Genomic DNA, 21084 nt, shown 5'->3' with positions numbered 1-21084 from the left:
CAGCTCAACATTGTCAAGACATCAAAAGAAGCATGGGATATGTTCGCAACTTTCTATGAGTCCAAGAACACATCCAAGATTCTCACACTAAGAAACCAAATTAACCAGAGTTTCCACAACATCAGTGAAACTGGTCATGCTTACATACTCAAGATCAAAGACTACAACAATCAACTTGCATCAGTAGGAGAGACCATGAATCCAGCAGAAATGGTTCAAGTCATCCTCAATGGACTAGGAGAGGGATACGAGAATCTATTCTAGAGTATTACCATCCAACAAAAAATTCTGACACTAGAAGAACTTTAGTTAGTCTTACTTGGTAAAGAACTCAAGACTCAGGCCATTCACACACGCAAAGGTCATTCTAATCATTTACATATCCCCTTTTGTTCTTCATTTCTAAAGTTTTGGGAACTTGCATTCTACATCTTTCAAGAATGTTTTCTTTGCTCTCATGAAGTTGTGTGCTTTGCTTTCAGGGATATGCTATTATCCTTTAGTATTTTACGATCTCAAAATTTGTTACATTTTTGTTTTATAGGCTTCACAACCCACTATCAAAGCAAAACTCCAAGTCAGTATTTATTTGTTTTGCAACTTTTCATGTTTTCACTATAATATGTAAAGAATGAAGTGTTTAGATCCACTATTCCATTTCCCTATCCCATAATCCATTCTTTTTTGAAAGATGCAACTTTCTTTTGAAAGGATGGCAAGCAAAGGATCAAGTGGAGGGGGTAATAAGTACACTTCTGGGTCGGAAGGGCCTTAAGGGCTTCCCAAATCTCCTCATCCATGAAAGGCTCCTCCAATCTATTGCAAACTCCCGCAAGACTATTGTAGGAACATGGTTCCAAACTAACTCACAGGCCACAAGGTAAGCTAGAGTCACCCTCTCTACCTAAAAGAGCTAGTTGTAGAAATCCATGTTTAGCTCTAGAATCCTGTGGATCAATGTGCAAAATGGCCTACGGATCTCGTAATTGTTGTAACCCTGTGCCTGACGATCGAGGTGTAGTGGTCCAAAAAAATGACTTCATCATCCTATCCCCCTATTGTACCCAATGGGCCCTAGTGGAGTGGTATGAAAATGTAGCCCACCAAGCCTCCGTGGCCTGGAGCTCAAGGCACATCATTATTGTCGGGGATGGCTTGCATGTTGGTGTAGTAGCGCTTCAGTCGGCTCTCGTTTATTGTTGTTGTGAACTGGACTCCATCTAGTTTTTCTAGTAGCACAGCTCCGATGGGATTCATTTTTTTAACTCTACAAGGTCATTGATCTAGAAATTTGAGCTTGCCCTTATGACTTTGGTATTGTACAGCAAAACCAGGTCACCTTTTTTTATGTCTTTGTCTTTGAGGTTTCTATCAAACCATGCATTCCTTCTTCGTTTTTCTGTTGTCATGGCATGGTAGGCAACTAATCTGGTCTCTGTATGCTTTTCTAATTAGTAGAGTCTTTCTTTCAATGATTCATGATCTCCCATACATTCTTGTACTGCTATGCGTAGACTAGGTATTACAAATTCAAGTGGGACCACAACTTCAAGGCCGTACACCAATTAAAAAGGTGTATTTCCTATACTGACCTTGACTGTGGTTTTATATGCCCATAAGGCTACATTTACTTTCTCTGCCCAATCAGAACGCTTTGGTTCTACTACCTTGGTGAGGACAATACATAGAATTTTGTTGGTGGATTCGGCTTGTCCATTCCCTTGGGGGTAGTAAGGTGTGCTCTTTCTATGGATCACCATAAAGTCAGACAATTCTTGGATTACCTCATTAACAAAATGTGTGCCTCTATCTGACACAATTTCAATGGGACATCCAGAACGGGTGATCACATTCTCATACAAGAACCTTGCTGTGCTTTTGGCATGTACCTTTCTTGACGGCTTTGGCTTCATCCCACTAAGTAAAATAATACGTGGCCACAATGATGTAGTGTGCCTGTGTTCCTTTTGCTGCTAGATGGATGGAACCCACAAAAGCAATCCCCCATTTTTCAAAGGGTTTTTGTGCAATGACTATTGTTAGGGTATTGAAGTCTTTGTGTTGTGGTTTAGAAGTTCATTGGCGTACATCATAGCTTTTGACATATTCATAGGCATCTGACCAAAGTGTTGGCCACCAGTATCCTATGAGAAGGGCTTTTCTTGCTATTGCTTCCCCTTGGAAATGTCCACTTCCAATGCCTTCATGTGCTTCACTAAAGATTGGCATGTGTGGGGGTTAAAGGTCACTGTGCCTTAACCCCAGTTATGTACAATACGCAAACACATATATAAATGAATGAAAAAGAAGATTAGGGTGGTTCTGCACCCACAAACTTGTGTGGCTCTCTGTCTCTCTCTCTCCTTCTTCCATTCTTGCTTCCGTTGAGAGCACTCTCAACTGGTATCAGAGCTCGGGTGATCTAGCTGAGCGTGCGTGAATGCTTGGAAGCTCAGCAGCTCTGTGGGAGAAGCTTTGTGGGAAGCTTTGTGGGTGACTTTACTTGCATCCGAGTGTGCAGAGACCTTGGAGGAACCTTTGGAAAAATCACTTTGGCTTTACGAAGTGGTTTTGAGAGCCTGTTAAGAGCTTTCAAAGAAAAAGTCGTTTTTTGAGCTTTTCCCTGTTCCGTTCGATGACAGAGACTCCGTATTGACTTGTGGAGGCAACTATTGCTTGCTTTTGGTGTCCACATTACTTCAGGAGCTTGGAAACACCTTCATTCTTGAATCTGAGATCATTTCAGTGGATTTCTGAGTCACTGTGTCAGTTCTTGCGTTTTTTGCCCGGGTGTTGGAACTCAAGTTTGGAGCAACCATTTGCAGATCTGTCAGTTCCGGTGGACTCAGGAGGTCCTAAAACTTCTATGTTGCTCATCATTCGCACTCCGGTGGAGTTTACAGATAGCTCTGTTTCAAAAAACGTTTTTTAGTCCGTGTGTTGGACCCAGTGATTGAGACCATGGTTTCCAAAACCGTCTGTCCCATTGCATTCTGGACGCCCAAAAACCCCTACCTATCAGTTCTTGCGTGATTCGGTGGAGGATTTTCAGAGTTATAAATCTCTGTGTATTCGATTTCGTCTCTCTGTTATGCATTTTTCATACTAAGGTTTTGAAACCTTAGATTTATGCCACATGGCAGTGGATAAGTGTTGACTCCCATTTCTCACTCATCGGTTGGGATTTTGGAGTTCTGGCAGAAGAGAGATATTTGCAGATTTTCTTGCTGAGTCCGATTATGCAATGGCGCCCATGTTTTGAAGCATCTCACGTTCTATTTTCAGTAGCGCTCATTACAGTGGGACTATGATTTCTTTAGCATACCTTATGCAGATCACTCTGGTTGCAGCAGTGTGCGCTCATTCGTGGTATGCATTGGGTTGCAGTGGATGATTTATAGGCCATTTGGATGCATTGCGGTCCTTGTTGGATGCGCTGATAGGCCCAAATTGCCTTGTGGGATGCTATTTTTTATGGACGCTTTGCACATGGATGCTATTTTAAGCTGAGGGACAGCTTTGACACATTGCAGGTGATGTACTGATAGTGCTATGCTCTCTTGGATGAGACATTATTGATGCATATGCCAGTGGACAGTGTTTATGCTTGAGTCATTTGGCACTTATTGGCATTTTCTTTTGGGCCAGATTTGCTCATATGGATGCATAGTATATGCACATGAGTCAGATGCTTTGAGTTCTGAGTTTTGGTGATATTTCACTCTATTGTGGCATACACATTTGGGTGCACCTAGTATTTGGTGTGATTCTCTCTTGCAGGCACTAGCATTTGGGATTTTGCTTTATTTGCATCATGGCATCCTCTTCCATGCCTGAAAAGGAGTTTTTCAGCATTAAAAAGTTTGATGGGACAAACTTTTCTTTGTGGAAAGAACAAATAAGGGATGTGCTTATTCAAAAGAAGCAGATTAAACCCTTGGCAGGGATTGAAGCTAAGCCTGCAAATATGTCTGAGGATGATTGGAATGAGTTGGATGCATTAGCAAAGTCTACTATTAGACTTCATCTTACAGAGTCAGTTTATTTCACAGTAGTGAATGAGCAGACTACGGAAGATTTGTGGAAGAAACTATGTGCCACTTATGAGAAGGAAACTGCCTCTAATAAAGTTTACCTCATGAAGAGGTTGTTTGAGCTGCAGATGAAGGAAGGGGTCTCCATTGATTCTCACTTGAATGAATTCAATATTATTTTCAGCCAGCTTCAGGCTCAGAAAATGAATTTTGATGCGGAGACTAAGGCAATATTTCTCTTATGTTCATTGCCATCCTCATGGGATACCTTCTGTACAGCTGTCAGTAACTTTGCACCTGGTGGAGTGCTGAAATTTGATGATGTTGTGGGTAGCTTGTTAGCCGAGGAGATTAGACGGAAGTCTATGGATGGCAACAAGCAGGATGCAGCCTTAAATGTGCAAAGGGGCAGATCACAGTTCAGGGGGAAGTCCCAAGAAAGAGGGAAGTCTCGTAGCAAATCCAGGGCACGGAACATTGAGTGTTACCATTGTGGCAAGAAGGGCCATATGAAAAAGGATTGCTACAAGCTAAAAAGAGAGCAAAGGGATAAGAAAAAGAATGCAAATTGGGGTGCAAATCAAAAGGAAGAGAGTCCAAGGGAGGACAAAGGAAAAGTGAAGATCGAGGAGATCAATGCAGTCACACGTGATAGTGACAATGATGTTCTCTTCATGTCTAGTTTATCTGCAGAGTTGCTTACCACTTCAGATGATGCATATTCCTAGGATTGGATTTTGGATTCTGGTGCTTCATTCCATGTAACTCCCCATAGGGAATGGTTCTCCACTTATGATAGTGGAAAGACAGGTTGTGTGCATCTTGGAAATGACTATGCATGTGACATAGTGGGAGCAGGTGACATAAAGTTTTCTTTTGCAAATGGGTCTGCATTTGTTTTGAAACATGTGAGACATGTGCCTAAGCTGACCAAGAGTCTTATTTCAGTGGGTCAGCTAGATGATGCTGGTTTTCACACCACTTTTGGCTTTCAGAGTTGGAAAATTCAGAAGGGCTCTATGCTTTTGGCCAGGGGTGCCAAGTGTGGGACTTTGTATCCCTTACATGTATCAGGGGTATTTGATCATGTTGTTGCAATAACCGAGCAGCCAAGCACTTCTTTGTGGCATTGCAGGTTGGGGCACATGAGCCAGAATGGAATGAAACTCTTATGCCGTTTGGGTTATGTACCGCATTTGAGTTTCTCTAATTTTGAATTTTGTGAGCACTGTCTCTATGGGAAGCAGACTAAATCAGCCCATAAAAGAAGGGGAAAGAAAGAGTTTGAAATGCTTGATTTGGTGCATTCAGACGTATGTGGTCCCATGCCTACACGGTCATTAGGCGGGGCTGAATACTATGTGACATTCATTGATGATGCAACTAGGAAAGTGTGGGCTTATGCTATAGCTCGGAAGAGTGATGTGTTCCAAGTATTTCAGAAATGGCTGGCCTTGGTTGAGAATCAGTCAGGTAGAACGCTTAAATGCCTACGGACTGACAATGGTGGAGAGTATCTCTCTCATGACTTTCAGCATTTCTGTGATACACATGGGATTAAGAGGGAGCTCACATCCCCTCGTACTCCAGAGCAAAATCCAGTTGCAGAAAAGATGAACCGTACCATTCAAGAAAGGTTGCAATGCATGCTTTCCAATGCAAGTCTTTCTTGTGGTTTTTGGGCTGAGGCAATGAAGACTGCAGTGCATGTGATCAATAGATCACCTAGTAAGAGTTTGGATGGTGGTATTCCTGAAGAGGCATGGAGTGGAAAGAAGCCCTCTTACTCTCATTTGCGTATATTTGGGTGTGAGGCATATGCACATGTGCCAAAAGAGCTTCGAAAGAAGCTAGATCCTAAGTCTAGGAAATGCATCTTTCTAGGTTATGGTGAAAGTGGAGAGATGGGCTATCGTCTCTGGGATCCAGAAGCAAAGAAGATCATACGCAGCCATGATGTGGTCTTCAATGAGAAGAAGATGCATAAGGCACCCATGAGGGATGTGGAAATGAGGAGAATCACTTTCCAGGATGTGAATCCACCTGCATATGTTGATAGGCAGCAAGCTGTCCATGCACCAAATGTGCAAGAAATGGTACAACCAAGTACTCCCACAGGTATACAATCAAGGGTAGATGATGGATCATCTATTGGTGGAAATGATGAGCCAAATGTGGCTGATATGCAAGTGGGACAGCAAGCTGAAATGCCCTTGAGAAGATCATCTAGAGTGTCTAGACCGCCTGATAGGTTTGTTCCAGGGGTAGACTATGTGATGCTTACTGATTGCGGGGAGCCTTCTTGCTATAGAGAGGCTATGATGCGTGAGGATCAACGCAAGTGGGAGTATGCTATGCAATCAGAGATGAGTTCACTTATGAAGAATAAGACTTGGGACTTGGTTTCTTTGCCACATGGAAAGAAAGCATTGCCATGTAAATGGGTCTACAAAATGAAGGTCACAGGTGATGATGTGCCTAGATACAAGGCCCGTTTGGTTGCTAAAGGGTTCAAGCAAGAGAAGGGTGTGGACTTTGATGAGATATTCTCTCCGGTTGTGAAGATGACCACACTTAGATGCATGCTTGGACTAGTGGCAGTAGAGGATATGGAGCTTATGCAAATGGATGTCAAGACAGCTTTCTTGCATGGGGATTTGCATGAGGAAATTTACATGGTGCAGCCGGAAGGCTTTGAAGAAAAGGGCAAAGAGCATTTAGTTTGCAAGCTGAACAAGAGTCTCTATGGTCTTAAGCAAGCACCTAGAGAATGGTATCAAAAGTTTGATGCTTTCATTCGGTCCCAGGGTTTTAGAAGGAGTGAAATTGATCACTGCCTCTACACTAAAAGGGCTAAGGATAGTAGCCTGATAATCCTGGCACTATATGTGGATGATATGCTATTGGCTAGCAAGAATACTTATGAGCTAGATGCATTAAAGGCCAAGTTGCATGAGGCCTTATGAAGGATTTGGGATTTGCAGGTCATATTCTTGGTATGCGCATCACGCGTGATCGGAGTAGGAAACTCCTTTGGCTTTCAAAAAAAGAGTATGTTACAAAAGTATTACAGCGTTTCAATATGGAGGGGGGGAAGGCAGTGAGTACTCCATTGCCTCCATATGTGAAACTGAGTCATACAGATAGTCCCAAATCAGATGAGGAAAGGGCCATGATGGCCAAGGTTCCTTATGCATCAGCAGTTGGGAGTCTTATGTATGCTATGATAGCTACTAGACCAGACATTGCATTTGCAGTGGGAGTTGTTAGCCGCTATATGGCTAATCCAAGAAAGAGGCATTGGGAGGCAGTTAAGTGCATCATGAGGTACATGAAGGGTACCAAGGAGATGTGCATTTGATTTGGTAAAGGAGACATGCGTGTACTTGGGTACACAGATTCAGACTATGCAGGACATGTGGATAGTAGGAGATCCACTTCTGGTTATGTGTTCACCTTTGCAGGTGGTGCAGTGTCGTGGATGTCTCGTGCACAGAAGTGCGTGGCTTTGTCTACCACAGAGGCTGAGTATGTTGCAGCCACAGAGGGTTGCAAGGAGGCTATATGGCTTGATCGGCTAGTGGGAGATTTGGGGATTCATACAGGTGTAACGACATTGCATAGTGATTCCATGAGTGCTATTCAGCTAGCACGGAATCCAGTCTTTCATGCAAAGACCAAACACATTGAGGTCAGGTACCATTTCATCAGGGAGGTACTTGAGGACAAGCGCATAGAGCTTGTCAAGGTTCATACAGATGATAACCCTGCAGATATGCTGACGAAGAGTCTACCTAGTCAGCGGTTTGAGTATTGTCGTGTATTGATGGGCATTGGATAGTATGCTCACTGGTTGTTCTCCCTTAAAGGCACATTGTCCTTTAAGTGGGAGGTTGTGGGGGTTAAAGGTAACTGTGCCTTAACCCCAGTTATGTACAATACGCAAACACATATATAAATGAATGAAAAAGAAGATTAGGGTGGTTCTGCACCCACCAAACTTGTGTGGCTCTCTGTCTCTCTCTCTCCTTCTTCCATTCTTGCTTCCGTTGAGAGCACTCTCAGCATGATCTCATGTGGCATCACACATCTGCTTAAAACCTGGTCCTTGCCCATCTTGTATAGTTGTCCTACAATGAGTTGATAGGGTGCAGCTTTTAGAATTAATTTCCTAGCATCCACTACTTTCATTTCAGGAGGTGGTCTTCTTGCCATTAAATACCCAATGATGTCTACAAACCAATCAGGCATAGCATCTATTTGAAATAATGTGGCATCTGGTAGGTCATCTTCTATTCCTTCCGGCTCTTCTCCTGTCCTCAATCATGACAAGTGACCGGCATTGAAATGTTGAGCTCCCTTTCTCACCACGATTTTGAAATTGAATTCTTGTAGCAATAGAAGCCATCAAGTGATCTGGTCTATGGTACATGGCCGATTCACAAGATATAATAAGGCTTCCAAAAGATCACTGAGAGCCTTAGAGGCCAAAAGATTACATCCAGCCATTGCTATTATGAGCCTTGTTGAGCAAGTGGAAATTTGTACAACTCAATATTGCTGCCAGCCTATCTTGTTGCATTAAAATCTTTTAATGAGCCAATGGAGGAGATGATGGAAAGGTCGAAAGCCATGCACATTGCTAGGAATGAGATTATGCCTCCCCCAACAAGTCAAGAGTACTCTAGTGTGAAAATCTTGAGGCCTTCATTGACATCTAGAGGGAACCCATACATCACAACCATAAAGAGGCCAGAGGTGAGCATGTCATCTAAGGTGGTGACATGTAGATATGGGGGGAATCGACCATGGGAACGAAGGGTGTCCACTAGTGCCAACATTTCTACTCCAGGTGAGTGCAACGTAATCACCTTATATGAGAAGGTTGACAACACTAGGATCATAGTGCATCGAGGGGTGGTAGTAGGCATGATAAAGATGAGTGGGTGAGAAGTAGATGAGCAGAGGAGTAGGTGAGTGATGAGAGTTGGAGGAGGGAGCATGGAGCAAAGTAGAGCAAGGGTAGAAAAAGTTGGGGGAGGGTGTGGAGCAAAGTAGCAGCGGATGAGAGAAATATAGTAAAATGCTAAATGCCATGGATCTTATATATTATAAAGTTTCAGCCACCATGGTGGCTAGAGGCCCGGGGTTCCATCCATATTAATTGCAGGCCACCGCGATGGAATCTTAGGTGCCACCCTAGATGGGCTGGTAATCATAAAGCAGTCGTACCCGTGGTGGTAACTGATAGGTGAGCAGGCCATTGCAGTGGCTTGTAATTAACTGCCAACCCAATGGAATCTTAGCCATGATAGACGTGGCTGATGAGAGCCACCACCATCGTGTAATAATTACCACAAAAGTAAATCACAAATCCTAATCACCTCGAATCACTTATTATCATGCACTCTACTACTCTACTGAGCATGCAAGCCGGATGATAATTTATTGCACTTGTAGTAATCATGCTTGCAAGCCCGGTGGTGGTAACTGGTAGGTGAGTAATTACAAGCCACTGCGGTGGCTGGTAATTAACTACCATCCCAGTGGCATCTTAGCCACCACAGACATGGCTAGTGAGAGCCACCACCACCAGGCAGTAATTACCACAAAAGTAAATCATGAAGCCTAATCACCTCTAATTACTCATTACCATGCACTCTAGTACTCTACTGAGCATGCAAGCCCGATGACTCGTAATTTACTACACTTGAAGTAATCATGGATGCAAGCTCCATCATGGTAACTGGCAGGTGAGTAATTGTAGGCCACTATGGTGGCTAGTAATTGGCAAGTGAGTAATTGCAGGCCACTATGCTAGCTGGTAATTGTAGGCCACTATGGTAATTAACTGCCAACCCGATGGCATCTTAGCCACCACAAATGCGGCTGATGAGAGCCACCACCACTGGTGAGCGGTAATTACCACAAAAGTAAATCATGATGCCTAATCACCTCTAATCGCTCATTACCATGCACTCTAGTACTCCATTGAGCATGCAAGCCCGGTGACTGGTAAACTGCACTCGTAGTAATCATGCATGCAAGCCTGATGGTGGTAACTGGCAGGTGAGTAATTGCGGGCCAGTGCGGTGGCTAGTAATTAACTGCCAGCCCAGTGGAATCTTAGCTGCCCACCACAGACGTGGTTGGTAATATTAAACGCCACCACCTCTAATCTCCCTTGCACTCGGACCACAAACTTAATCCTCCACTATTCCATTTCCTTCACTGTTTCATCTTCTATCCCTCTTGACTGTTTCTATCTCCCTTGCACTCTTCTTGCAACTTCTATCCCCTCTTGTAATGGACCCTACACAGTCTAGGAGCGCTCACACAATCTTTCCTCCCCCTCTGCAACACAATGCGAGAGCCTCTCCTCCCCTGATCTTGAAATCGTGGCATCTGGGAGCTCCTCACTCGCTCTTCAAAAGACTAATTTGGATGCTCTTAGCAACTTCACCATTTTGATACAGGAGGTGAACATAACGGAGGGACAAATAGTCTATCAAGGTCAGAAAATTACCATCACTGAAAGCGTGATTGAAAATGCGCTAGGCATTCGTGGAGGCAATTTGCAAGCACAATTCTTCAAGTAGTAGTGGAAGAGATGGGATATTCTAGATGTATACTCCAATGCTCATATTAGTAAAGTGGTGGAGTCAAGCTTTCTAGCTTGCCAACATACCTCCAAGATGTGCTGAAGAAGACAATGCACTTCTTTCTTGATACAAGAGGAACCATGAAGTTCTGGTAGGTTTAAGCACTAGTAGAGTAGCTAAAAGGACGTGATGAATCTTTCTCAAAGGCGATCTTCAAGAGATGATAACCAACCTAAATAATTGTATGGATGGCAAATGCCAATTGTCATCTCATTCCACTAGAGTTACAATGCACCTGATGACATCTACCCTCAAAGGGGTTTTTGAGCAATACGATAAGAAGATGTCTCAGAAGGTGACTTTTCTACAAGAGAAAGCCACCCATGTAGCAAAGGTAGTGCAACTTGAGAAAATTCTCAAGGAGGGTGTAGAAGCCAAGGTAGAGAGAGGAGGCAGAAACGAGGGCCTTTCAGACACAAGAGCAAGCTGAGGTAGCTGTAAAAATGGTCGACATGGAAAGGCATAGAAGAGAAGAAGCAGAGAAGCACATCAAGAAGCTCCGAGATAGGCTTGAAGAAGTTAGAAGTGATGGGGACATCTCCAACAAGGAGCTAGCAATGATGCAAAAGGAGCTTAAAGATCAGAGAGCCAAAAAGGAGGGTCTTTACAAATGGCTTTACAAAATGAAGAATGCATTGAACATTGAAAAAGACCAGATGATGGAGGCACTGAAAAGGGAGAATATAAAACCCAGAGCGGTGATGCAAGATTTGCGAGAGAGCTTCAAGGCCAAGAAGGATGGGGCAACAGAGAGCAGCCAGGGTGGAGAAGACAATGAGACAGCTCTCCAAGCCTAGAAGGATGCATAGAGCAGTGATGGTGGAGTAAGTTGTAGTAGCCACAGTGGGGGTTGTTTTTTTGAAACACTGTTGGAGTTCAAAGACTAAGCTACAAGACCTTGCAACAAGATTACAATAGGGTTGTGCACGAGCTTGCAGTGGCTTTCAAAAGTTTTGAAATGCAGTTCGTGGTTATGAGAGATTTCTAAACTAGAGTGGAAGTTTTGGAAACGGCCCATATTGATGTCTTTGAGCAATTTAAGCAGCTTCAACAGATGCTGAGGGATTCAAATGAAGATGTTGCATGGAGTGAGCAAAGAGTGGAGGAGATGAAGGAGAACATCCGCAGCCTTAGAATGAGCGAGGAAGGAATCAAGAAGCAACTTCATCATGTACAAAGCAAGACTATGGTATTGATGGCCTCAATAGTTAAATGGGATGCTATCCTACTATGTAACAGGGTCCGAAATGCATGGTCTAAAATACCCCCATCATAGATGACTACATGATCTGATGGCTTGCATGATATATCTATGGTGAGAAAGTAGATGCTGCAGCTCAATTTGCCATTTGGGCAAAAAATGCAAAAGACAAGGAGCTCAAATTGAAGAAGGCCAAGCCCAAGCCTGACCACGAGGAAAAGGAGCCTAAAAGGGAGGAACTAGCCCCCTTTAGGAAAGGAGCAAGAGGGGCCGAGCCAACAACCAAGAAGCTCAAATCAAGGAAAGACAAAGCGACATGAAGGGAGGGGCCGGGCCCCTGAAGGAAGGAACCAACCCCCTTTAGGAAAGGAGCAAGGATGGTTGAGCCTACAGTCAGGGAGCTAAAAAGGGCAACCTACTCAAAGCAATGTGGAACTAGCCCCCTGAAGGAAAGGAGTCCTTGAGATGTAATATGAAGGAAAGGAGTCTTTGAGATGTAATCTATGTAACCTATATGTAATCTATTGAATTATTAATTTTCTCTAGAGTTTACTTGGGCACATGCAATACCCATTTAAAGACTACCCTTTCCTACCTATCCTATGTGCACATTTTATTATATTAAATTGGCCAGTTTACAATGTTACACCCAAATTCCCTAGAATGAGCATAGGGTAATAGAGTTCCCTAGAATGGTCATAGGGTAATCACCAATGTAGCATGATCCACCAAGATCTAATACAGAAATCATGTACTGACAACATCATTTTTTGTGTACATGTAGATGCATCGGGATATCCCATTGGAACAATACTTGCCCAAGTAGAGGGATGAGACAATTTCATATCTATTATGCTAGCCAATTACCCTTGAATCCAATTATACTAGCAACGAGTGCAAAGCACTCATAGTGGTAATCAGTACCTAGAAGTTTCACACTACTTATTTGAGAGCTATTTCAACTTCTACATCAATCATCAAATGCTCGTATACTAAATAAACAAGACTACGATTTACGAATACCTTTGTATGGTGGATGTTGTTTATGCAAGAGTTCATTGTTAAGATCATACACAAACATGATAAATCCCACTATGGAGCTGATTGTCCTACATGCCAGCTCCACATGATTAGAAAGGTCTGCTAATGGAATTGTTAAATTTGGTCCTATTTATGGTTGACATTGAGGACCTCTAGTATGAAGAATTACTGAGGTAAATATCAATTGCTATGAAGAAATGCTGAGGTATGTATCAATTGCTACTTTTCCTCTTGAGATGACCTAAGGTAAGTGCATGAAATCATCCTTTATGACATGGGAAAACACCGTGATTGCATGAAAACAATTGAAATCCTTCACCCTTAGAAGTTTCCATGTCAACATTGAACTAAGCTACTATCCAAACATCAACCACAAGGATCTCTTTACATGAAGTTTGCATGCTATAGGAAATATTTAGTTGTGCCAATAGTCAACTACGTGTCACATCAATTATTCCATGATAGGCAAGTCCTCATTACTAGAGAAGCTTACCTATGTGGCTTTAAACCACCATGCAACCATCATTAGTCAAAATCCACCCTCCCTTAAAGATACAATCAAACCTCAATAAAGATGTGTCTCAAAAAAAGATTAGAGTCCCAAGTAGCTTGTCCACCATTTGAGAAATGCACTAATGTCCATGAACAACCTCCATAATGTGAGGATCATTTTATCTAAGAAATTGGTGAAGAAGGTTTGGCTCATGGAGTTAATTTAGGGAGGATTTTGTGGAACATCTCATCTCTACCTACAACATCAACTCAAACTCCTTGTGCATTGGATCAGAGAAGGTAATACTTTACTCTATTTTTTATAGCAAAGATTTTTAAGCCACCCATCACCAAAGGCCATGCAAAATGAATGTGATTACCTATTAGAGTTGCAAATCTTTATTAATCAATGATATTCTATTAGTAAGCTACACAAAGTGGAGTAACAACAATTCTTTTGCTTCCTTGCTGAATACCTCGGCCTCAATAAGGCAACAAGTAATGTACCTTAGATGTTTGTAGCAAAGTAGTTGCTTCTATGAAGGGGAAATCCAACCCATTGGGCATATGTAGACATACACATATGGATTCATGGGGAGAAGGAATACAAAAAGGCATAAAAGATGAAAACCTACAAATTTCTACTGCTCGTCTAGCAAAAAGTGTTATATAAATAAATGCTACTTTAATTTGGTAACATCATACACAAACACTGTATTATTGTCTATGGTTGCTGGGAAGAGGCAACCACAATTAATCTACTCAATTACAACCTTTTGGTGATAGAATAACTCGTTAATGTGCCTTTGCATTAGTGTTTTGATAATGATAAGGTAACATCGCGATCTAAAATACTCATCTACTAATATGTCCAACAAGGTCATCACCAAAACAAAGCAACATGGAGTCCACAATAACAACTTTGGCAATTGCCAAACCACGAAATGAAGATGCAATGATACAATGGTTGGGTGAGAAATTTTTTTTAAGACATGCAAAGCACACCAAGAATGTCATCCAAAAGATTTTAGAAAAAAAAGGAGAGAAAAACATGTTACTTGAACTAATAAATTGAGGTCTTAGTGTTGAATGCATGAGCCTCATTCATCATGGATCATGCAAAAAAGGTCAATCTTGGTCCCATGACCTAAAAGGTATATCAACTTGACCAATCAAGAAGACATACAGTGCAATCCAAAAACATCAACTAGGAATTACAAATTTGGGGAAAATAGGGAACCAAGAAGTTGGAGTAGCTCCCTTTCATCTAACCCCTTGAGGACTAATGAGGCAAATGCATAGTCAAGGGAGCGTGGTTGGTATAACTTACCTCTACTTGGTTTTGAAGCAGCTGAGTTGGTATAAATTACCTACACTTGGTGTAATGTACCACTACTTCATTTTGAAGCAAACTGAGTTGATTATCTTGTTTAGCACCATCAGTTACCTAGATTGAATGCAATGCAAATTGGTGACAACAATCAACTAGAATGACATGACATTTGCTGAATATTTCAAATACTACTAGAATGACATGACATTTGCTGAATCTTTCATCTACCAAATTGATGTTACCGCACCTTGTTGCGATTGAAAATAAGTTTTGCAAGAACTTCATGCACTCATTGATCTTTTGTCTTTGAACTTGTTTACCAATAGAGAAGATTTGTATGATTTATAAAAGATTGTAGATTTGCAATGAATGCTTCTTACCAAATCTTAGATATGAGAAGATGACAATTTAACATGGCTACAATTAACACACTAAGCATTCATTGTATATCTACAATCCACACTAACTCAAGTTAACATAATCTTTGCAAGGAAATGTCTCAATCAAGTTTGATGATTGCTTACCCTCATGGCCAAGCCCTAGCTATTAATAGATTGATTCCAATTAGCATGGATGTGAATGTTTCATATTTCTTTTGTTTGAAGCTTAGTTTCTTTCCCACTATGCCTTTCTATTATTTGCCACAAAGGTAAGGCTACTTGCCTATTCTTGTTCCCTTTTCTTATGACACTATGAACCATTATCTTTAGCCAAATCAAGAATTTTAAAAATTTAAATGGAGATTCGAAAATTGATTGCATATTGAAAGATGCATATAAGATAAGACATCCCACTTCTCATAGGTTGTTCCCCAATTATCCTTAAATGCTTTCTCAACCTTTTGTAAAGATTATGTTAACTTGAGTTAGTGTAGAGGCAACAAGAGATCACATGAGAAACTCGATGACCAAAAGTCTTGTGCAACATTAAAAAAAACAAAACACCATTTTCTTTTCACCCAACAAGGAAGGTAAAGCAAATGAACTGGTTCCTCATGTAAATTGGAGCCACATACTAGGGCTACCACTCACTCCTTCTAGCCTTATACGCTTGATCTTTTAACCTCTCGATTTGTATGTGGGACCACATGTTAAGCCTTATGTGCCAATGTTCTGACACATGTAAGTAACTTGGCATCAATGGAAAGTTTTGTTCTTTTGGGATACAAGGCATCATTTCATTTGCTGAAGCAATTAATCTTGCAAAGTTCAAGAGTTATTAGTGTTTAAGTGGAGTACCCAACCTTGCGATGTAACTCAGCTTGATTGAATATTGAAAGCTTCAAAGATTCATCCAGAAGGTGCTCAAGTTTGACGTACTTGCGTGTTTGAGCTTGGCACAATCTAAGGGTCCAACGCTCATGTAAATAGCTTTGCTTTGCTACTATGCTGGCACTTGTGGCACTACAAGGAGCCACGAACATACATCATGGGCATTCTCAATGGAGCCTTAAAAAATTGTATTCTCTTTATATTAGAAAATCACATGTTCAATGTTGAGGTGCACCATTCCTATAAGCGCAAAGTTAAACTATCTCCTCACTTGATGTCTATTCCCCTTTGTCTAGTTTTTCTCATACTCTTCTAACATCATGCATAAGCAAACTCCACATATCTTGACACTCTTTAACTATGACTTACATCAAACTATAGCATGTTGTTAAAAACACTCTTACCATTTGATCTGCGTCAAGATAAGCATCACTAACTTTGCCAGAACATATCATCAATATTAACATTAATGTCCACATCCATATAAGTGTCAATATTTACATCAAAGTTTTCTTCTAATTTTTGGAATCTTTTTCTTGATAAACAAATGCCTTCATGTGGATTGTATAATTTTGCATATTCTTAGCTACAATGCTCTGGCAATGTGGCTCACCGAATTTTATTAGCTCATCTTCAAGCAACAACTTTCATGACTAGTACATAGCAACAATAATAGAGAGAGAGAGAGAGAGAGAGAGAGATAGCTTATCTTGGTTCTGCTCCCTCTCTCCTTATCTTTCTCAACTAAAAAACTATTGGACACATGAATAGAACCATCGAGTACTTGTGTTAGAAATGGGCCTTGGTAAGTCGTCCTAACCCCTCTCATGGTGGCACCCTGGTACATATGTGAACATTAGAGGGGCTAAGAGGCCCTTGGCAAGCATAGGTGACACATGGAAATGGGGATAGAAATCCCATATATAATTGTGACTCTTGAGGGTCCTTAGATATAAAGAAGCCTTGAGACCCTCCCCACTATCCCAGCCGACTCTTTTTGGGAAGTGGGGAGATGTGCGTGGCTAGGAGACACGGGAATGGGACCCCCCATACTCAGCGCTTCCCTTGAACACATGGCAACCATGCAGAGGCTACCTACAGTGGTATCAAAGCAAGCAATCGACGTGTAGAATGTGGCGATGACATGTGGCAGTGACAGCGACTGTTTGTGAAAGTCAGCATGTGCGATTCTCTGGCGACTGCACATGTAGGAGGTGATGACAGGTGTGTGATGTTCGTGATGTAATGAATGGTGCAAGAATTCGTGCCTTGCATCAGTGGACTGTACAGTATTTATTGGCAGCATGGGCTCTTAGTGAGCGACCGCATGTGATTGGCTGTTCGGGCCCTGAGTGGGTGTGCACCATCTGTTGACTAGCAGGTCGACATTCATGGGGTTAGGCCCATGGGGGGTGTTAGAAATGGGCCTTTGTATGTGGTCCTAACCCCTCTCATGGTGGCACCCTGGTAAATATGTGAATATTAGAGGGGCTAAGAGGCCCTTGGTAAGCGCAAGTGACACGTGGAAATGGGGATAAAAATCCCATATATAATGGTGACTCTTGAGGGTCCTTGAATATAAAGAAGACTTGAGACCCTACCCACTATCCCAGCCGGCTCTTTTTGGGAAGTGGGGAGATGTACGTGGCTAGGAGGCAAGGGAGTGGGACCCCCTGTACTCGGCGCTTCCCTTGAACACATGGCAACCGCGCAAAGGTTGCCTACAACTTGACAATGCGACCTTTTTCGACACTTCTTTGAAATTTAGATGAGAACTGCAAGTTTTCTCAGGAATGTGTTGCATGAGGCTTGCTTAACCCTTTTTAATGAGTAAGCTTCAATGGTGTAGAGAAAAGGGTTGCATAGAAGGATTGTCTCTTCCTTTAAATAAGCAAGTAAATGCCTCTCCATTGGGATGCAAAAGAGACGGAAAAACTTATTAGGATTTATTAGGACAATTGAATTACTGCCTTGCTCATGGAGCAATAAGGATAAGTGCTTTACATTGCAACTGCTATGAGAGCCTAGACAAGCATGAACTAATAGGTATGGATTCAAATGCATCCCTCATGGCATCATATCGGACAATTGGGTTTATGCCTGAGCCTCAAGCAGAAACTCGATCTTTAAGGAAAACTAGAGAGCTAGCAGAAGATATATAGGATGGAATGGCAAAATAGTGACATTAAAACATGTGATGTAAGCGGAAGTCTTTGGTACTTAGACTAGCCTGGAAAAATGATTCAGACAGTTTCTCTAAAGTCAACATCAATGCAGAAGTAAAGGACTGGGAACCCAACCATGCAAGGTGGTTGCCTCAAGTTGGTAGAGTCTAGTGCCCCATGGTCAGAAATGGAAGGACCTAGACTAGAAAACTTAACTCTTCTCTAACTTTCCCCTACACGTCAAGGGTTTCGACATAGTTAAAGGGCTGATCGAAAGCTACAAACAAAGCTTTGGTTCTTTGGAGTGGATGTGGTAGCAACCTTTAAGAGGCGGATAGCTCTCTCGATCACAGTTGATGGCAAAGCCCTGGATATCCGACAAACTAGAATACATAAAAAAGGGTTGCAAAAATGGAGAGATCTATGGGACCCACATTCACATGATTGGGAAGACATCTATTCTACTCTATATGGAGACTAATCCTAAACCTGCTGAAGTGACAGGTATGTGGAGGTTTGGGGATGGATTGTAGAGGTTTGGGGGAGGAGGAGGGAGGTTCGGGAAGAGAGGAGGCTTGCTTGCCATTAGATCAAGATGATCGAGAGGGGGGGAGCTTGCAAACGATAACACGTGCCGAACATGTGGAGGACGGGCAAGCCAAACTCTGGAGGGTCTGCTGCAGGGGCAGATCGTGGGATAGACTAGGCATGGGGTGCCATGTGGCAAACTAGGCAGGAGGTGCCATGTGGTGGTAGAGCATACAACATCACCATGTGGCACGTGCGGGATCCTAGAGCCATAAAGATGGTTGTGACAGATGTTGCAGCGCCATAAATACCTATGGCTTCAACAAACACGCGGCGACAACATATAGGCGGGCATGAATGGCAAGGGTGTAGCGCAGTACTGCCACGTGGCATAGTGAGCAGAGTAGGTGCAGACAGTGGTAGACTGCAAATAGAGGGGCAGAGCATCGCGGACACATGGCAGCAAAATATGGCACATCACGAGGATACATGAGGCCATGTCAGTGATGTGACACAAATGCAGACATGTGGTAGAGCCATGACGTAGTCAGTGATGCAATCAACGATTTCAGAGATAGGGGCCAAGAAGAGAGAGAGAGAGAGAGAGAGAGAGAAGAGAGAGAGAGAGAGAAGAGAGAGAGAGAGAGAGAGAGAGAGAGAGAGAGAGAGAGAGAGAGAGAGAGAGAGAGAGAGAGAGAGAGAGAGAGAAAGAAAGAAAGAAAGAAAGAAAGAAAGTTGTATTAACATCTTCAGGAGAACTCGCGGGTCTATGAGACAAGATATATGTAACCCACATAAGCCACTATGGGCTGAAGCAAAGGGCACACTAAGGCCCTTGGTGAGTGCTAAATGATAAGAATGCAAAAAAAACCCTAGTACAACTAGTACAAAACCTAGTACGAAAAAGAGGCAATCAACTACTCAGAACCAGATCTCCAAAGCTCCAAAGTTCCAAGTACATGTGGAGGCTCTATATAGCCCTCATGATGACCCTTTGATGTGATGCAAAGAGCTCACGTATCTGTGTTTGTTGGGCCGTCTCTTGTGGTAGCAGGGGCTGTGCTCTCCTAGATCTCTGTATCCGATGGGCTACATCAAAAGTAATGCCTCATCTCTAGTGGTCCCCTCTGAGGAGGGATGAGATAGGTCGAACCTCAATCGTGCGTGCTTTGGCCGCCCCACATGTTGTGTGTGGTCTCCACGTCTCTCATCCAGCCATATCATGGTGATGACGGGTCTCACTCCTGATCCATAGTGCTCTCATCTCCTCGAGCTCCTCCCCCTCGATCTCATCTGGCGGTGGCTCGGATGCGTAAAAATCAATGACGTGTGTCTGTGCTCGATTTAACTCGGTGTCCTGAGGCATCGATTATAGCTGATCTCTGGCCTGCCACACAGGGGAATCTCTGTGTCTCTAGATCTCAATCAAGTAGAGCCCAATGCAAATCTGGTCGGGGAAATGTGTCAGCCGCCATGTGAGTGGTCCAAAGCCAAGCCCCTCTGGAAAGAGGCAGTGGTATCGCCCTCGGATCTCATAGTAGGCTAGACAAACACATAGAAAATACTCCTCTGTCTCGACCTCCTCCATCGTGCATAGTCTAAAGCCCCGTTGCTCTCTAGGTATGAAGGCCGCTCTCCCAACCTCAATCCACAGCAGCAGCAACTGATGGGATGAGACTCGTATTTGTCCAATAGTAATCTGCAAGGTGTGTGAAACTCTTCTATCCTCGAGGTACTTAGACTTGATGATGAGACCATGCTCCGATATCCTTAGAAAGTGATCATGATAGAACTGGGTCTTAGTGGGGAACTCTTGATCCCCCCCCAAAGCCCGAGATGTGTGAAGTTGGAGAAGGTCTAGCCACATGATACGGTTAATCTCATCATGTGGAAGGAGCTCCAGTGGTGCATCCATGCTATACTGAAAGGGGGGGAGCCTATCCATCTAGATACCATGGCTAAGCCTTTAGCTCCCCATCAGATCATACAGGCAAAGTTCACCATGACACCGCTCTAGGTGGATGCCCTGTTCCAGACCCTAACGTTTCTCCATAGAGTTTGGGCCCTACCTTAGTGGAGATTACCGAGATTGGCACTGGAGTCATCCTGACGCCTGGCAAAGAGAGGCTTTGATACAACATGGTATGCACGACTGTCCACATGGTTTGATACTTCGAATCATTCTGGATCCCATGATCTCCTGTAGCCTCTCAAATCCCTTCCAGTCAGTAGCTGAAAGGTCACTCCCCCAAAAAGGTGCTACATACATGGCGGTCAATCTCACAAGAGTGTCAAAGAGCCAACCCTTCGTCGGTGGATCCTAGAAATATGCCTAGAAGCATTGTCTCTCTAAATAG

Source organism: Dipteris shenzhenensis, chromosome 19 (assembly GCF_047967505.1).
Source record: "Dipteris shenzhenensis isolate YYH24624 ecotype China chromosome 19, Dip_SZ_1.0, whole genome shotgun sequence".
NCBI classification, from domain to species: domain Eukaryota; kingdom Viridiplantae; phylum Streptophyta; class Polypodiopsida; order Gleicheniales; family Dipteridaceae; genus Dipteris; species Dipteris shenzhenensis.
Note: the sequence above shows the minus strand (reverse complement) of the source record.